The following is a 17,066-nucleotide window of genomic DNA, read 5'->3' as shown; positions in this document are numbered from 1 at the left end:
GCCCCACTCTTCCAAAGACCAAAACAACTATCTCAAAGATGAATTGGGCTATATGTTTTCTAAAATTGCTTGAGAAAAAAGGGGTTGGTCACTGGGATTGGAGTGTGTAACTGATGGGTGAGGGGGACCTTAAGAACAAAAATGCTGGGGATCCCTGGGTAGCTCAGCGGTTTAGCGCCTGCCATTAGCCCAGGGCGGGATCCTGGAGTCCTGGGGTCGAGTCCCGCATCAGGCTCCCTGCATGGAGCCTGCTTCTCCCTCCTCCTATGTCTCTGCCTCTCTCCCTCTCTCTCTATGTCTATCATAAATAAATAAATCTTTAAAAAAAGAACAAAAATGCTTCGGTTTTTATCCAGAGTGGTCTCCAAGGAAAGATAGTACTGGCCTATATGCCTGGCTTCTATCGAAATTGTAGTTCCTAGGGGAGGGGTTGCAGTCTGGCAGGATAAGAGTCTAGAAAAAAGAGGTGAGGCACTTCATGCAGCAACACGGACATAGGGTGACAATGACAAGGTAGCCTGACTTTCTGGATCTCCAATCTGCATCCCCCCAGGATCCCCATGCTCTAAGCTCCTGACACCATGAGATCATCCCTAAAGTTATTCCACCTTAAATGAAATACAATGTCAACCTAGTTTATCAGTCTGCCTCTGCTGAGTCTGAGAACTACAACAATAGTCTTCTAGAGGATACATTCTCAGCAGAGGCAATATTACCCCCAACGGAGCAAAATTTGGTTGGGGAGGGAGTAAAAATACTTAAATATTACAATGATTTATGGCCTTCTAAAGGGTCATAGAACATAATTAGATATACAGTATATCTGTGGTATAAAAGTTCATGGGGGGAGGGAACAATTAGGAAAAAAAAAATCCTAAAAGGCTCCATAAGGGGGCAACAATCTTATTTTTTAAAATGTTTTTATTATTTAAATTCAATTAATTAACATATAGTGTATTATTAATTTCAGAGGTAGAGGTCACACTATAACACACAGTGCTCATTACATCATGTGTCCTCCTTCATGTCCATCACCGAGTTACCCCATCCCCCCTCTCCTCTAGCAACCCTCAGTTTATTTCCTATAGTTAAGAGTCTCTTATGGTTTATCTCCCTCTCTGATTTTGTCTTGTTTTATTTTTCCCTCTTTTCCCCTATGATCCTCTGTTTTGTTTCTTAAATTCTGCATTTGAGTGAGATCATATGATAATTGTCTTTCTCTGATTGACTTATGTCATTTAAAATAATACCCTCTAGCTCCATCCACATCATTTCAAATGGGAAGATTTCATGATGGCTGATATGATATATATATGATGGAATATTATATATATAATTGTATATATATATGATTATATATAATGGTATCATTATATATAATCATATATATATATGTCATCTTTCAGTGGACATTTGGACTCTTTCCATAGTTTGGCTGTGGTGCACATTGCTGCTATAAAAGCATGGGGGGGGTGGCAGATGCCCTTTGGATCACTACATTTGTATCTTTGGAGTAAATACCCAGTAGCCCAATTGCTTGGGTCATAGGGTAGCTCTATTTTCAACTTTTTGAGGGACTTCCATAGTGTTTTCCAGAGTGGTTGCACCAGCTCGCATTCCCACCAACAGTGTACGATGGGTTTCCTTCCACATCCTCAAGAGGGCAGCGATTTTAAAAATAAAAAAGAAAGTTTGAAAAATATCCAGGAAGACAGATGATAATACCCATGAATAGGTGGATACAAAGGAGTCTGGCAGTCAGATCTTGCCCTTAAGTAATCCTCCATTTAGTCAATGGTCAGACTAATTAACTAAACTGTCCTTCATTAAGAGCTTTTAAACTTATGCCATGAGTATAAAATATTGAGACATGCTTTCATGGATCTCTCTTGCTGCCACATGTTTTGCTTGGTTTGAATCTTAGCCCTTTTGGGCTGATGTAATAAAAATACCATAGTCTGGGTGGCTTAAACAACAGAAATTTATTTCTCGCACTTCTAGAGGCTGGAAGTCTGAGGTCAGGCTGCCAGCAGATTTGGTGTCTGCTAAGGGCCTGCCTCCTGGTTTGTAGACTGCCATCTTCTTGCTGTGCCCTCATGTAGAAAGGGTGAGGGGTCTCTCTGGGATCTCTTTCATAAGAATACTAATCCTACTCATAAGGGCTCCACCCTCTTGACCTAATCACCTCTCCAAAGCCCCACCTCCAAATACCATCATACTATACTGGGGACTTGATTTCAACATATGAATTTGGGTGGACACAGACATTCAGTCTACAGTGGTATGCCAAGAATGGAAGACTGATCACTTTTTACCTAGGGCATGTATCAGAATTGTGTTCACAGTGAGCATCCTTGAAGGATGAGATAATATCTGCCTTTGGGACAAAGAACAGCTTTACCTTCTGCTTTCTATGAAAAGGTGAGTTTCCCAGGCTTAGGGTTCTTCAGCTATAACATAAACCCATTACATGTGTGGTAACCACCTGGGCACAATGTCACCCCCATGGGACTTTGGAGGGGTATTAGTTTTCTATTGCAGAATAACAAACTATCACAAATTTTGCAACTTAAAATATTACCCAGTCATTAGCTCATAGTGTTGTAGGTTGTGAGCCATGCAGAGTTCTCTGCTTAGGGTCTCAAAGGCTGAAATTAAAGTATCACCAGGTTGGGGCACCTGGGTAGTGCAGTTGGTTGGGTGTCTGCCTTCAGCTTAGGTCATGATCCCAGAGTCCCTGTACTGGGCTACTTGCTCAGTGAGGAGTCTGCTTCTCCCTCTGCCCCTCCCCCTGCTTATGCTTGCATGTGTGCATGCACATACTCTCTCTCTCAAATGAATAAATAAATAAATCTTTTTTAAAAATTAAAAAAAAAATAAAGTATCACAAGGCTGAGTTCTCATCTGGAGACTCTGGGGCAAAGTTCACTTCCATGCTCATTCAAGTTGTTGGCAGAATGTAATGCCTTATGATTGCATAACTGAGAGCCCCCTATTTTCCTTGATGGTTGTCAGCAGGGGCCACTGTCAGCTCATAGAGGCCTCCTGCATTCCTCACCACATGATGTCCTTCATGTCAAAGCCAACAATGGAGAATTTCCTATTGTGAAATCCTTCCCATGTGTTTGATCTCTCTGACTCCTCTATCTCTGACCTCTAGACCCAGATTTTAAAAGGTCATGTGATTAGGTCAGACATACCTGCCTAATCACCCTATTTTAGGGTCAACTGATTTCAGACTTTAATTATGACTGCAAAATCCCTTCACAGGGATTAAATAACTAGGAGAAGGTGGGAGTATATAAGGGACTAAGGGTTTCTGGGGCCACCTTAGGCTTCTACCTATTTCAGGGACCAGGGGAGCTGAGGCAAATATGCTGGTACTCACACTGCTTCCTGTGCCATGAGTAATAAAGTCCTTTATCTTTGACCCAAGGATGTGATCTCTTCTGCCAGCTTCCATGAAATTGTGAGAGTATCTTATAAGAAAGGTAAAGTCAAATCCCAGACCCATAACATATACACTAACTTGTAAAGGCTTAGTAGGTAAAACATCTCATTAATAATTTTTAAGTTAATTACATGTCGAAATGATAATATTTTGGATATATGTGATTAAGCAAGGTATATTATTAAAATTAACTTTACCTCTTTATTTTTAACAGTCAATATGGTTACTAGAAATTAAAGTTACATACGGAAGAGTCTTGCATTTGCATTTCTATCAGATCTTGTTGATGCCTGTGCCTGGCTACTACCAAAGTCTTAGGCCCTTTGGCAGGGTTGCAGTCTGACTACACAAGAGCCAACTGTGTCCTACAGATGTTTTGTTTGGCCAGGACAGTGTTTAAATATTTTTATTGTTTAGATGCCTTTAAAGATGGGCATGTATCTTCAGGTATGCCCCAGGTCTCGCCACTCCCTATTATGTTGTCACTTGACTTATTTACACATTTATTTTACCTGACTTCTGTAAGCATTTAAATTTTGTGACTCTTATAGTCATGCTCCTTTTGCACTAGGCATATTAAAAGATACTGACACAGGAGAAATACCAAAAAACAAAACAAAACAAAAAAAACAACCATTCAGTCAAATGTTAGCATGCATGATTCAAAACGGCTCTAAGAATTTCAAAAGCAAGGAGTCTTCATGGGCAGTCTGGTGACAGTGAGTCAGTAGACCTGGTTCTAGACGAGGTTGTCAATGATTTCAGTGGCAGGCCTTGAGCAAGCCATTTCTCCTCCATGGGCTTCTGTTCCCTCAATGACAAAGTGAAGGCCTCCAAGTTCCTCTTGAAGACCAAAATATGATGGCTTTGCTGGCTAAAGCAATCAGACAGAGCTACATGGAAAAGCAGGACTTGATACTTGCTTCTCTGTCCTTTGTACATTATTTCCTTATTATAATTGGCCCCAGAGGAAGGGGGAGGGAGTCAAGAATACTGCAAGTTCTAAAGAGCTTCTATGGATAGTTTGTCAAAGAAAGAAGGCAAAACATTGTGCTACAGTGTTGCTTTGTGTTCTCCATGGGTATAGATCATTCCAGTTTTGGCCCTGTACTGGTAGATAATCAAGAGCTGGCAGCGTCTTGATACCTACATCTGCTCCCCCCTCCCTTCCACTTCCGACAATGGCATTTCATGAAATCCAGAAGCAGATGCTCCGTGTTGGGGCTGAGCAGATATGAGCAGGGGTTTGCGGCTGGCAAGTTCCCACTCTCTCTACCCATGACATCTTTTTCATAACCTGAATTTCTTTAATTAAAAAACATCTGCCAACTTCTGTTATCTGCAAAGATGTGCCATAGCAACTCTCTTTGCAAGCCCCTTTTGTAGCCGATGCAAACAGGTGGAAGAAAAGCTTCCATAGAGCCTCCCAAGTGTACAAAGAAAAAGGGATGGGAAGGAAGCTCCTCAAATAGCATATGTGTGTGTGTGTGCATGCGCACGCATATGCACACACACATATGAGAGAGAGATAGAAAGAAAGAGAGAGAATGAACATGCTCATAGGCAAATCTCTCTTACAATTCATTCTTCTACAAGTTTTCCTTCTCTATCAGAGAGAGTCAGAGAACTTTGGGAACATGGGCAGTACACCTGTCCTATACACACCACAACATGAGAACTGGTACCTTGTGACAAACGAAATGCACAGAGAGAAGAACTCATGGAGCTTAGCCTTACTTGTCAGGACATATGTTGTGTTTTGTCCAGAATAAGTCTGATTCATCAGTGGGAAATGGAGGCCCAATCTCTGCTGCCCTCATCCTCTGTCCAATGAACAGCTACCACCGAAGGAAAATCTTCAACAATAATCTTGAGGAGGTGAGGGAACATTTGCATGCCCAGGGCAGGAATACAAATGAAGTCCACACTGGACATGTCTAATATATACCAAGTCAACAAACTGCTTAAGAAAATATCTTCTATGTTCATACCTTACAAATACACCTTCAGACCAACCTGGAAAGCCAATTTCACAATGAGAATTCTTGCACTCAGACTTGTGCATGGCCTGGGATATATAGAAAAAGCCAATCCCAGGATCCTGCCCTGCTGCCTTTTCTCTTTCCATTTGTGGCTCCATCCTGCACAGCATAAGCCTCTTGTATCAGCAGACACTCCAGTCCACATGCCCAAATCTCAAATATGCTTTCTGCAAGCCGCTACTCCCCACAAACTTTCAGATCTAGGGTGTGCACAAGAGTATTTTGTTCTGTGTTCCAGGGGGCTGGCCAAAGAAACAGTCTATGCTGGACTTGGAAGCCCAAGGAATTTCAAGTTTCTGAAACTAGAGCATGATTTAGAAAGTGAAGGTGACAAGTCATGAGCTCAGGGTGGCACACATCCTTGGTTCCATGGATTCTTCACCTCCCATAGAGAGAAGGGTCAGAAAGAGGTAAAACAGGGCCCCAAAAGTTCAGGACCAAGACAAGGACCCTTCTTGCTGGGTCTAAGGGCAGTGCTGATCTTAATCTCTTACTTCCATCCTTGGGCCTCTTCTCAAGATGGATCCAAGTGTCTCTACCTCCTCATCCACCAAAATGTGCTCCTCTCTTCCACTGTTGAGGCTAATATAAACATGCTACCTTCCCTAAGAAAAGTTTCCCAATTCTTTGAGAGAAAATAACTTCTGTTGGTCCCCATCTCACCTAGATTAAGCTTAAGCTCCATTGCTGGCCCCCTGAATCTGAAATGGAGGTATTTAAAGTAATAATGAATATCCTCAGCGTTATCCTCTTGACTTGACAGTTTCTAAAGGGCAAAGTCCTTTGTGTTTGGGGCATTCCCACAGCACATTCCCTAGCACAGTAAAATGTGGATGATGGGACTTAATGTCTTTTAAAATAATATCTTTTTCAGATCAGAAGAATATAAAAAATTGATAGGTCTTTTTAGATGGTGAGCTATCTGGCATGTTTTGTCAGCAATCTTTAAGATAACCCCTTTTGCAGCCAGAAAGTCACTTCCCTCCCAGACAAGGCTAACAACTTAGCAATTTTTTGTAGTCTTAATATTTGCCTTCTCATAAGTTCCATCCATTGATGCAGTTCATCTGCTCTCTACCAGCCTGTTTCTTCTGCATAAGTGAATAGCCCTTGTTCTTAACTTCTCAGATCATATGTAATGGTGCCAAGTGTCTAACACCATGACCATCACATAGACATTGAAATAAATTATTCTTATTATTGCCTCATTCCTTTCAACTTCTTGGTAAAAGATTAAAAGAGCATAAATAAGTAAATTGGGTAACTCTCATCCTTTACATTTTTCTCCTCCTTTTTTCATTCCAACTATACTTTCCTACTACTCCCCTCCACATATTCTAGGTCAGGGCAAAAGAAACAGGAAAATGAAAATCATATGCTTCTTTCTTAAAATTCCAATGCTACCCGGGCCAAAGACAAAATATTTACCTCCAAAGTGAAAACATCCGATAAATAATGTGAATTATGTATTTTTTAATGGATCTTTTAACTCTGAGGTGTCAAACATCCTCATGTCTTAAATAATGTCACAAACAATGATGATGTCATAGAATGCCAGGGGATATCTCAGAGTTTCAAAGGCGATTACATCATGAGGAGAACATTAAAGACATGGAGTCTTGTATCCTATTCTGGCCACAGCGATAAGGAAACCCGGAATCAACCCTCTCAAATACAGATCATGAAATGAAGGAAAAGGAGCCAAGGACATGGTTAGACAAAGAAAAACAGTTCAAGAGAAACAAATCATAGAAGAGTAAAAAGAAACTGTTGATTTCACTTGGAGGGAGTTAAGTGGAATAAGTTTATGTAAAATCCAAAATAGCAACTCCATAGATTTCTAAACACACATAGATTTCTAAACCACACTTCAAAGGACCTAGCACAGCACTAGAACTTGTTGAAAAACAAAAACAAGAAAGTATTGCTATTCACAATTAGTAATCAACCGAATATTGATAAACATTCATAAGAAATAGATAATAAAATATTCAAGCAATCTTTGGAGTTTTGCAGAGTTCCAAAGTATATAAAATGTTGTGGTGTGTCCATTCTCCACAGATGGCTATCTTAAGCAGCATTTCCTAAGAGTTATACCATGCATTGCTCAGGCTAACATCATCTACTGCCAAGAATCTTGCTGCCAGGGAGGAGGCTAGGTATGAGGGGAACAGGCCCCCAGTTTACTTTGACTCTTCAATGACACTTTCAAGTTGCAACATTTTCAAATATTTTTTTCTTTGTGGCAGTTTTTTTTAAAGAATCTTAGAAAGACTTTCCAGGTAAACTGTCCCTAAAATTAAGCCTGATTTTATGATAAGATTTCTTCCATGAACAGATATGCTTGTGTGTGTGGCCATTATAGCCTTTTAATTCCCAAAGCTGGATACAGGGCTCACTCAGCCTTGCTCAATAACCCAAGTGTGGATTATTTCTACACTTTTTTTAAAAAACTCTATCCCCATATCATACTTGGTAAGATTATCCTACAAAGGTGAGTGAAAGGATATTTTAAATGGCAGCAGTAGAAATTCTGAGAGAAAATTTATTATGTTTGGATGAAATGCCTAATGGATCATTTGGGTATGAAAAGACATATCTTAGAGTATGTTCTAGAATGAGAAACCAAAAACAAAGAAGGGATTGAACAAATATTTCTGCATCAGGAAATGAGAGGAAATGTTTTTGTACCTATAAGTATAAAGGGGGGAAGACAACAGGTTCAGAGACTGGGGGGCCATTCAGGAGATATAAGGAAGTGTAAGGGAAAAGAACAAGATAGGAAAAAGCAACACGTATCATTCAAGGAAAAGAAAAGGTGGCCACTCAGCTAGTCCGGTCCTGCGTATGCTGAGAAACTGAAGGATGGCTATATCTAATATTGCATTTTAAGTTGTTACACAGAATCATGCTGTAACCTCCTTTCACTGCCCCAAAACTTCAGTGGACCCATAGTGCTAGGAGGTAAGATGGAGGGAGGGACACTAGAGATGGAGGGAATTGCAAGAAAAAGAAGGCTATATTTCATGTTTGCATTTACTCAGAGGAAAGATAAAATAAAAACCTCTCTGGACACAGAAATCTCAGAGGTAACTAAGAAAAATATAAGCCCCTCCACCTTCAAGAATCTATAGAGGCATTGATGAGAATATGGGGCTTTATATGGAGATTGATACTCAATTTGTTCTGTAAAAATTAAAGACTTGTTAAAGACAAGTTACAGATGTGGAAAAAATATTTGCAAAAGACATATCTGATAAAGGACTGTCACCAAAAATATACAAGAAACATTTACATGTCAACAGTAAGAAAGCAAATAACATGACAAAAAAAAATGGGGAAAAGACCTGCACAGATATCTCACTAAAAAAGATACACAGATGGAAAATAAACACAAGAGAAGATGCTCAACATACTACATCACAAGGGAATTTCAAACTAAAACAATGAGATACCACCCCATACCTAGTAGAATGGCCCAAATCCAAAACACTGACACTACCAAATGCTGGCAAGAATGTGGAGCAACAGGGACTCTCAGTCCTTGCAGGTGGAAATGCAAAATGGTGCAGCCATTTCAGGAAACACTTTGGCAGTTTCTTATAGAACTAAATATACTCTTACCGTATGATCCAGCAATCATGCTCTTTGGTTATCTACCCAAATGAGCTGAAAATTTATGTCCACACAAAAACCTTCACGCAAGTGTTTATAGAAGCTTTATTTATAATTGCCAAAACTTGGAACCAATCAAGATGTCTTTCAGTAGGTGAATGGACAAATAAACTGTGGCCCAACCAAACAATGGAATTTTATCCAGCGCTAAAAAAGAAGTGAGCAATCAAGCCATGAAAAGACATGGAGGATGCTGATCTGAAAGGCTACATACTGTATGACTCCAACCATACAGCATTCTGGAAAAGGCAAAACTATGGAGACAGTAAAAAGATCAATGGTTGCCAAGGGTTAAAAGAGAAGGAGGAATGAATAGGCTGAGCAAAGAGGATTTTCAGGGCAGGGAAGTTATTCTGTATGTCACCATAATGAGGGATATGTGTCATTATGCCTTTGTCCAAACCCAAAACATGTATAATACCAAGAGTGAACCCTCATACAAACTATGGACTTTGGGTGATAATGATGTGTCAATGGAGGTTCACCAGTAATAACAAATGCACAACTCGGGTGGGGGCTGCTGAGAGTTGGGGAGCCTGTGAGGCATAGGGAGAGCAGGGGGTCTATGGGAAAGCTCCCTACTTTTCACTCAATTTGGCTGTGAACCTAAAACTGCTCTTTAAAAGTCTATTTTAAAATGATAGAAAATTTATATATATATATATTTTTATAAAAGAAGGGTGACTTCAAAAGTCTTTAGGACACAGGAAATCCCAGATGGCTGACCCCTGGGTTCAGTTGCCAACACTTATGGTAAATAAAGCAAAACACTGTCCGTGGGCAAAGTTCCTGAGAAATTAGACTTGGCTCACGTTCAGCGATGTGGACCATCTATTTTCTTCCCATTGTGCTTTCCCACCCTCTGGTGGTTGGGCTGACCATGGGACCAGTTCCAGCCAAGCAAATGTGAAGGAACCCAGCCTGTGTCACCACCTTGCCCAGGCATGTCATCATCAGTCCCTGCATCTCAGGCTTCTCCTTCTCTGCTGCGGCCACCGTAGGAGACGCACACTGGGATGGAGATGCTGACAGGTCAAAGCAGCCTGAGATGCCAGGCTGGAGAGCTGCAGGGCAATTGTTGTGACAAACAAGCAGTACCTACAGGGTTTTGCATGAAGAAGGAATAAAAACATCTGCTGAGCTGAGCCCCTGAGGTTTAGGAGGGTTTGTTGCCAGAACCCAAGCTGGTCCACTCGATCTGCTACCCTAAGTCACAGTTTCCGGTTCAGGTTCATGGAGGCCTGACTGGAACACTGAACATGCTGTGGACAAAACTGCAGTAATTTTTAGGTGAACTCAGTTTTGAGAGTTTACTCCAATCTAAGCAATACTTAGGTCAGGACTACACTGTCCATTTTGCTTCTTCCAGTTTCCTGGAGAGTGTTGCTCTATTTATTTTATTTATTTATTTATTTATTTATTTATTTATTTATTTTTTAGTTTTTATTTTTTTAGGAGAGAGTGAGATGGCTGCCATCCATCATTTTGGAAAGTCACGAGATTTACAGATAGATGCCTAAACAAAGGACAAGCGTATTAACAAATCTAGCTGTCCAAAAGTCAGGGCTAATGTTAACCAAGATGAGCATTACTGCGATTCCATCAAGATGTCCTGTTATTTATTTAACTTTTCCATTTTCATTTTTTATTTGGGTAAGATAATTGCTTGTGATAAGCCTCGGGTGTGGAGGTCTGGTGCATACAGAGTGGCGGAGGCGAGCTTCCATCTCCCGCTGGGGATGCACTTGGGGAAAGGAAACGATGTATTAACATATTAAAATAAAGTCAATTAATGTCCTTTAGTGGTCTTCGAAAAGGAGGACCTCTCCAAAGTGAATGGCCTACTATCAAGAGGAAAAATTCTTATTAGGGGGATAATATATTCACCTGCTTGTGGAAAGAAAGATCTCATGTGAGTGGATTTTTGTAAGACACAAAAAAAATATGTCTAGTGTCCCTTTCCCTGTGGGGCTGATCCCACAATGCTACTCACGCATTGCACTTCCTAGCACCTACACCGGCACCCCCCATTGCTCTGGCCAAGACCCTGAAACCAAACAACACTGGGGCTTTGGTGCCTTTAGTCTCAAAATGGAACTTCCATACAGGAGACGGGTTTGTTTAAATGATGACTCAATACACAATCATAATTCTTTCCGTGGAAAAACAACCATGACTTCTGGCTCTTGTGCACCGCCGTTCCCCTCCCCTTTGTCCCCCGCTGTCCCTTTCCCAGCAACCTCTCTGTTCAGGCCTGAACACCCCAGCAGCTTAAGTAGAAGCAAATGTGGGTATGGTTCCTGCTTCTGTGAAGCTGATAATGGCTTGAGGCATATTCAAGTGCTCTGCTGGATAGCAATGAAAAGAGCCACTGGTTTTTCGTGGTGCTCGCCCCAGGCCCCAGCAGTGCTGTTGCTATTCAGGCAAGAAACCTGAGGTTTGGAGAGTAGGTAACTGACCCAAGGTCACACTTCTGCTGCTGCTGAGACCAAGAGGATGGAGGAGGGGTGTCGCTAGAAGCATTCTTTCTTCCCTGACATCCTCTGTCTACCAAAAAGGCTTAAAAATAAAAGTTGTGTCTTTGAGTTCCTCTTAAAAAGAGAATATTATATTGGCGGTCACCCCTAGTAATCTGTGAGCAAACATTATTGCTTGTGCTGTATCCTAGCTCAAGTGTCTCCTGGAGGCTGTCCCGTGTCCATCCCCGACCTTGCTCTGCCATCTGGGTCCATCCCTGTCCTCCTCCCTACCTCCTGCAGTGGAAGGATTCCCTTCCATTCGCTCCTCTCTTGTCAGTCCATTCCCCCTCACACACCTGACTTTATATGATGTGTGTTCTTGCTCCACTTCAATCCATTTCCTACTTTTTTCTTTTCCTTCTCCTTTTTTCCCTCCTCTTCTCTTTGCATCTTTTCTTCTTTCTTTCTCCACCTCCTCCTCCTTCTCTCCAAGAGTGTGTGCACTGGTGGATATGCTGCAGACCATGAACCGGTTTCTGCCAGACAAGAACACATGCAGATGGATTGCTCCGCCATTCATTAATCATTCCGGTACTACCTGAAAGTTTATCAGCTAAGTGAGATCCTCTGTAAAATGTGTCCTTGGAGATTCCTGTCTTGGCCATCCCTGAGCAGAGTCTATACCCTGTATCTGCAAGGTCTAAGAGGTAAAGGAAACAGAACAGGAAAGGCTGAGTCCTCCAGTAACTTGCATGTAATAATCACAAAACAAAAACAAACAAAAAAATCTAGCTGAATTAAGTAGAATCAGGGATAGATCAATCCTCTGTTGGAAGAATTGTTCCAAAACAAATGGTTTCCCTCTATTCTGAAAAGATTCCCATTCTGAAGAGAAAATGTGGTCTTCTCTGCTACCCTTTGGGGGTTGGATAGACCCTTGTTTACCTCAGATGCTTTAAATTGACATAGGTATTAGAGACAGAAAATTGGACTGTAGCCTTCAAAGGACCCTCTGAACTCCAATTATCAGCCATCACCTCAAACTGAATATTCTCTCCCTATCTAAATCCCATCCCAAGCTGGCAATCTGGAAGCCATCAGGGAGTTCTCCCTCCCACATAACCTCAGAACAGTCGATCAGCAGATCCTGCCTCGCCTGTTGCCTTTACTGTGTTTTGAATTCCTCCTTTTCCTCCTTGGTAGCCCTCCTCTGTTTAGCACCTGGGTCACTCTTTGCCTGGGTCATACTGGCCTCCTCCATGTCCCTAGCATCATCCCTCTCCAATCCCATCCTCACCGCTGCCTCAGTGATGCCAGCCTGCCTTCCTGCTCAGTGTACCTCCTCATGCCTCCCCAGCTCAGCACCAGCCTCATGGCCAAGCCCAAATACTTCAAAGAGCCTTTGAGATCTTTTGTGAATCTCCCCAGACTCATCTCCATCACTTTCCAGTTCCCCTGGCTGTACCCACGTGAATTACTTGCAGTTCCTGAATGGGCCATTCTCTCTTTCTCCCTGGTTTTGCACTTACTATCCCTTTCCTCTAGAATGTCATTTAAACCCTCATCAGGTGGCTATTGCCCCAGTTCAGCTGTCCCTGCTCTCTTGTTCTCCTTCTGAGACAGCATTAACACAGCCCCATCACACTATGGTGTAAAGGCTGGTTTACTGGTCCCTGTTGCTTCCCTGACACTTGGGAGCCCAGGGTATTCCTTGCTGTTGAATTCCTGTGGAATGTAACTGCCTGCTTATGCTGGCATGTATAATCATACACTTCCTAGTAAGTAATATCCAAAATAATAGCTATTATTTTGTGTAATACATTATTATAGAATCTATACCTGTTAACATACATTGTTAAAATAGTACAATTTCTTAACTATATCATGAATGCTTGTCCCCATTGCTCCAAATATAGGACTCTTGAGACTGAGAAGCATGTGTTTTATTTCTTCTATCTTCTCTGTAGCTCCCGATGCCTCATACAGGGAAGATGAAGAGGACTCAAAGTCAGAAACTTGGTGGGAATGGGCTTACCACAGAGAGAGAAACAATGTAGCCAAAACTGGAGATGAGGAATTTTTATTTTCGGGGACCCCAAATCTGCTATATCTACTCACCACAATGGGCCATCCCATCTGTCTGAAGATAGGGACACTGGCTCTGTACTTTCTGGTTTTTCTAAGTGAGAGAGGACTCTGCTACCTATAGGACCAGCATGTCCATTGGAATCAAAGAAGATGGGCTGAGCAGGAATGGAAAACAGTTTCCCGGCCTGCCCACTCGGGTTGGTGGCAGCTCTCTGCAGTGCTGCATTGAGGAAGGTTCAGAAACCAGGTCAGATTTCAGCAAAAAACGTGGTGATTCAATCAGCAATAGATCCAAAAGAAGATGGTGGCCCATGTGCCAGAGGTTTGCCTTCCAGATCTAGAGACTTCTGCAAATGGAGAAATCATTCCTCCTAATCCTTCAACACTCTGACTGCACATATATCAAATTACTTCTCCCCATTCATGGGGGAAAGGGGACAAAGTGGCAGGGCAAGAAAACAAAGTTCCAAAGTTGAGAGCTGAGCCGGAATACCACCTACTCTGGACTCAAAAATGCCTCCATGAAGCTTCACCTTCAGAACCTGAGGTCCCTTGCTCTACTTGGGAAACTTCTGCTCAGTCTTCAGGACATGTTCAAATGTAAACCTACTGGTGAAATCTTCCCCAGGTCCTCCAGTTTATGCCATCTATCCACATGGCCCTGGCTTAGGTCACTGCCATACTACTTGTACAACTGACACACACCAGTTTTAGTTTCTACAGAACTGTCTCTCCCACTGGACACAGCACTCCTCAAACATGTGCCCTTGCCCCATTCAAATGTATATTCTCAATGCTTTGTCCAGGGCTTTGAGTGGATTTTGTTGTTATAAAATTGTATGCTTCCTCAAAGGACAGTCTCAAGGCATCACTGATATAAAATATCAGCTAGCATTATGGGGTAAACTGAGACCCAGATCTCTTCATCATGTTTCCATTGATTATTTGGTCCAGTGGGGCTTATGGAGCCAATGGATCAATCCAGTGGCTTCAGTGCTCTATGACCAATAACCATCCCTCTCCTGATGTCCTTCACTAGAGGCAGTTGGGCATGTTATGCAAGAATAATGCTCGGTTCATACTTTACCACCTCTGTTATAGCTTGCTCCAAATAGCACAACTGCTACCTGTCCCAGTCCTCATCTGTTCCCATCTCACTCTGGGGATGCCACGGGCAGAACTGAGAGCCCAATCTGGAGCAGGGCCCCACAGGAAGAAGATCCTCAAGATCCCGCTTACTCTCCAACTGGAATGGCTTATGAAAAAAAAAAACAAAACTGCTGTGCTTTAGGTCAAGCAAACAGATGGCGGCAACAGTACCAACCACAGAAAGGGACGGAAATCCCTCTTATTGATGAGGAACATCTATCATTTCAGAATATGGTGGTTTCTCTGCAAGAAAACCAAACCAATTTATTTAACCATTTACAATGCTACCATGTGTTTGTGAGATGGAAGTTTCCTCTGGGCTCAGTGTGACAAAATGCTGATTGCCAATGTTTGCTGGCCCATCACCAGGAAGCTGGATGGATGTCAGGACCTGAGATGGGGATTCCAAGGCTGACGGTTCTCACAAGAAGGGAACAAAGAGAAACAGGCCTGCAGTCATGCAGATCACATGCTGAAAGAGGAGGCTTGATGGGTAGTCAAGCACTCAGTGAACATCTCCAATTACCTAACACTGTGGTAGGCAGAACATGTTGAAGGGGAAAGAGCCGGGGGCTGTGTCCTTTGGTGTGTCACCTCAACTTTCAGAGTCCCCTTATCTGCAAAATGGTGATAATAAATCTGCCTTGCCTCCATCTGAGAGTCGTGCGGTGCATAGAGTAGTAGATAAGAGAACAACTTCTAAACCCAAACCCCATCACTCTCTATAACAGCACCATGTTCATTTCCTTCATGGTCTTTATCATAATCTCTAAGTATGTGTTTTGTTGCTGCCTTGTTTGATGTCTGTCTCCTCCAGTAGAACACAAGCTCTCTACAGGCAGGAATCCAGAGCAGTATGTGATCCACACAATAAACTCCTAATTGGTTAGTAATTATCATCTTCCTGCTATCCCACCGCAAGACATACTCATTCCTACCTCTACATCTCTGCTCAAGCTGCTCCTTCACTTCAAAATCCACCACCTCTCATCTTTATGGCAATCCAAAATCTTCCTTGAAGGGCCACCTCAAGCCTCACTGCTTCTATGAAATTATTTTCTTAACCTTTTTTAAAATCGCCCTTTTGCCAGGCAGTTCTTCACTATGAAACAAATTGTCTGCAGCCCATGGCCACACTCTCTCACATCCTCAGTCAGCATAGAGGGGGAGGATGGTTTGGTAGGTTTCCACTGTCCTCCTAAACCCCATGTAGTTAGTCCTCAGTCCAGTATTCTGTGAGCATTCCCTAATGAGAGACTTGTGCAAAGAATAGGAGAATATGTCCTAGAATAGGAGAATCATAATTTTAAAACCCTAAAATACCCAGGGTGAAAGGAGATGCTAGGCCCAAGACTTACTCTACAACTTTGTCATTTGCTGACATTTACTTCCTTCTTGGTTATCTCACCACACACACATTTATTAGCCACGGGATATGGGAAACAAAGAATCCCCCAAAGGAACTAATTCATTCTTTCTAAGAACTTGGGAGGGAGCTAAGTGCCACTCTTAATAGTCAGATGTCCTGCAGGAAGAGTCTCCTGGGAATTAGAATCTCCCCTGATGTGGCCATCCCCCCATCTCCTTGGATTCCCTTGTCTCTATATCAGAGCTTCAGCCATCTCAACAACCAATTCTCTGCAGATAGTAAGTAGGTATTCTACAAGTCAATTCAATTCTGACACTAACTACCAAGGATTAGAACAGACCCACAGATTAAGGACCCAATCCCATAAAACTGCCCTCCCCTACTTTAGACACCAATCACGTGTGGATTCCCATAAAGAAGATGTGATATATATATAAATATATATAAAATATAAATATATTTGTAAATATATTTAAAACATAAATATATATAAAAATATAAATATATTTATATATTATTTAATATATGATTATATATCACATCTGATATGATATATATCATATCATATATCTGATATGATATATATCACATAATATTCCATTATATAAGCATTCCACTATATATATTATATATATATATATTCCATTACTCAGCCATCAAAAAGAATGAAATCTTGCCATTTGCGATGACATTGATGGAGCTAGGGTATATCATGCTAAGCGAAATAAGTCAGTCAAAGCAAGACAAATATATCATTTCACTCATATGTGCAATTTAGGAAAAAAAACAGATGAATATAGGGGAACGGGAAAGAAAAAAGAAGGAAGCAAGCC

The sequence above is a fragment of the Canis lupus genome, chromosome 7 (assembly GCF_003254725.2).
Source record: "Canis lupus dingo isolate Sandy chromosome 7, ASM325472v2, whole genome shotgun sequence".
Lineage (NCBI taxonomy): Eukaryota > Metazoa > Chordata > Mammalia > Carnivora > Canidae > Canis > Canis lupus.
Note: the sequence above shows the minus strand (reverse complement) of the source record.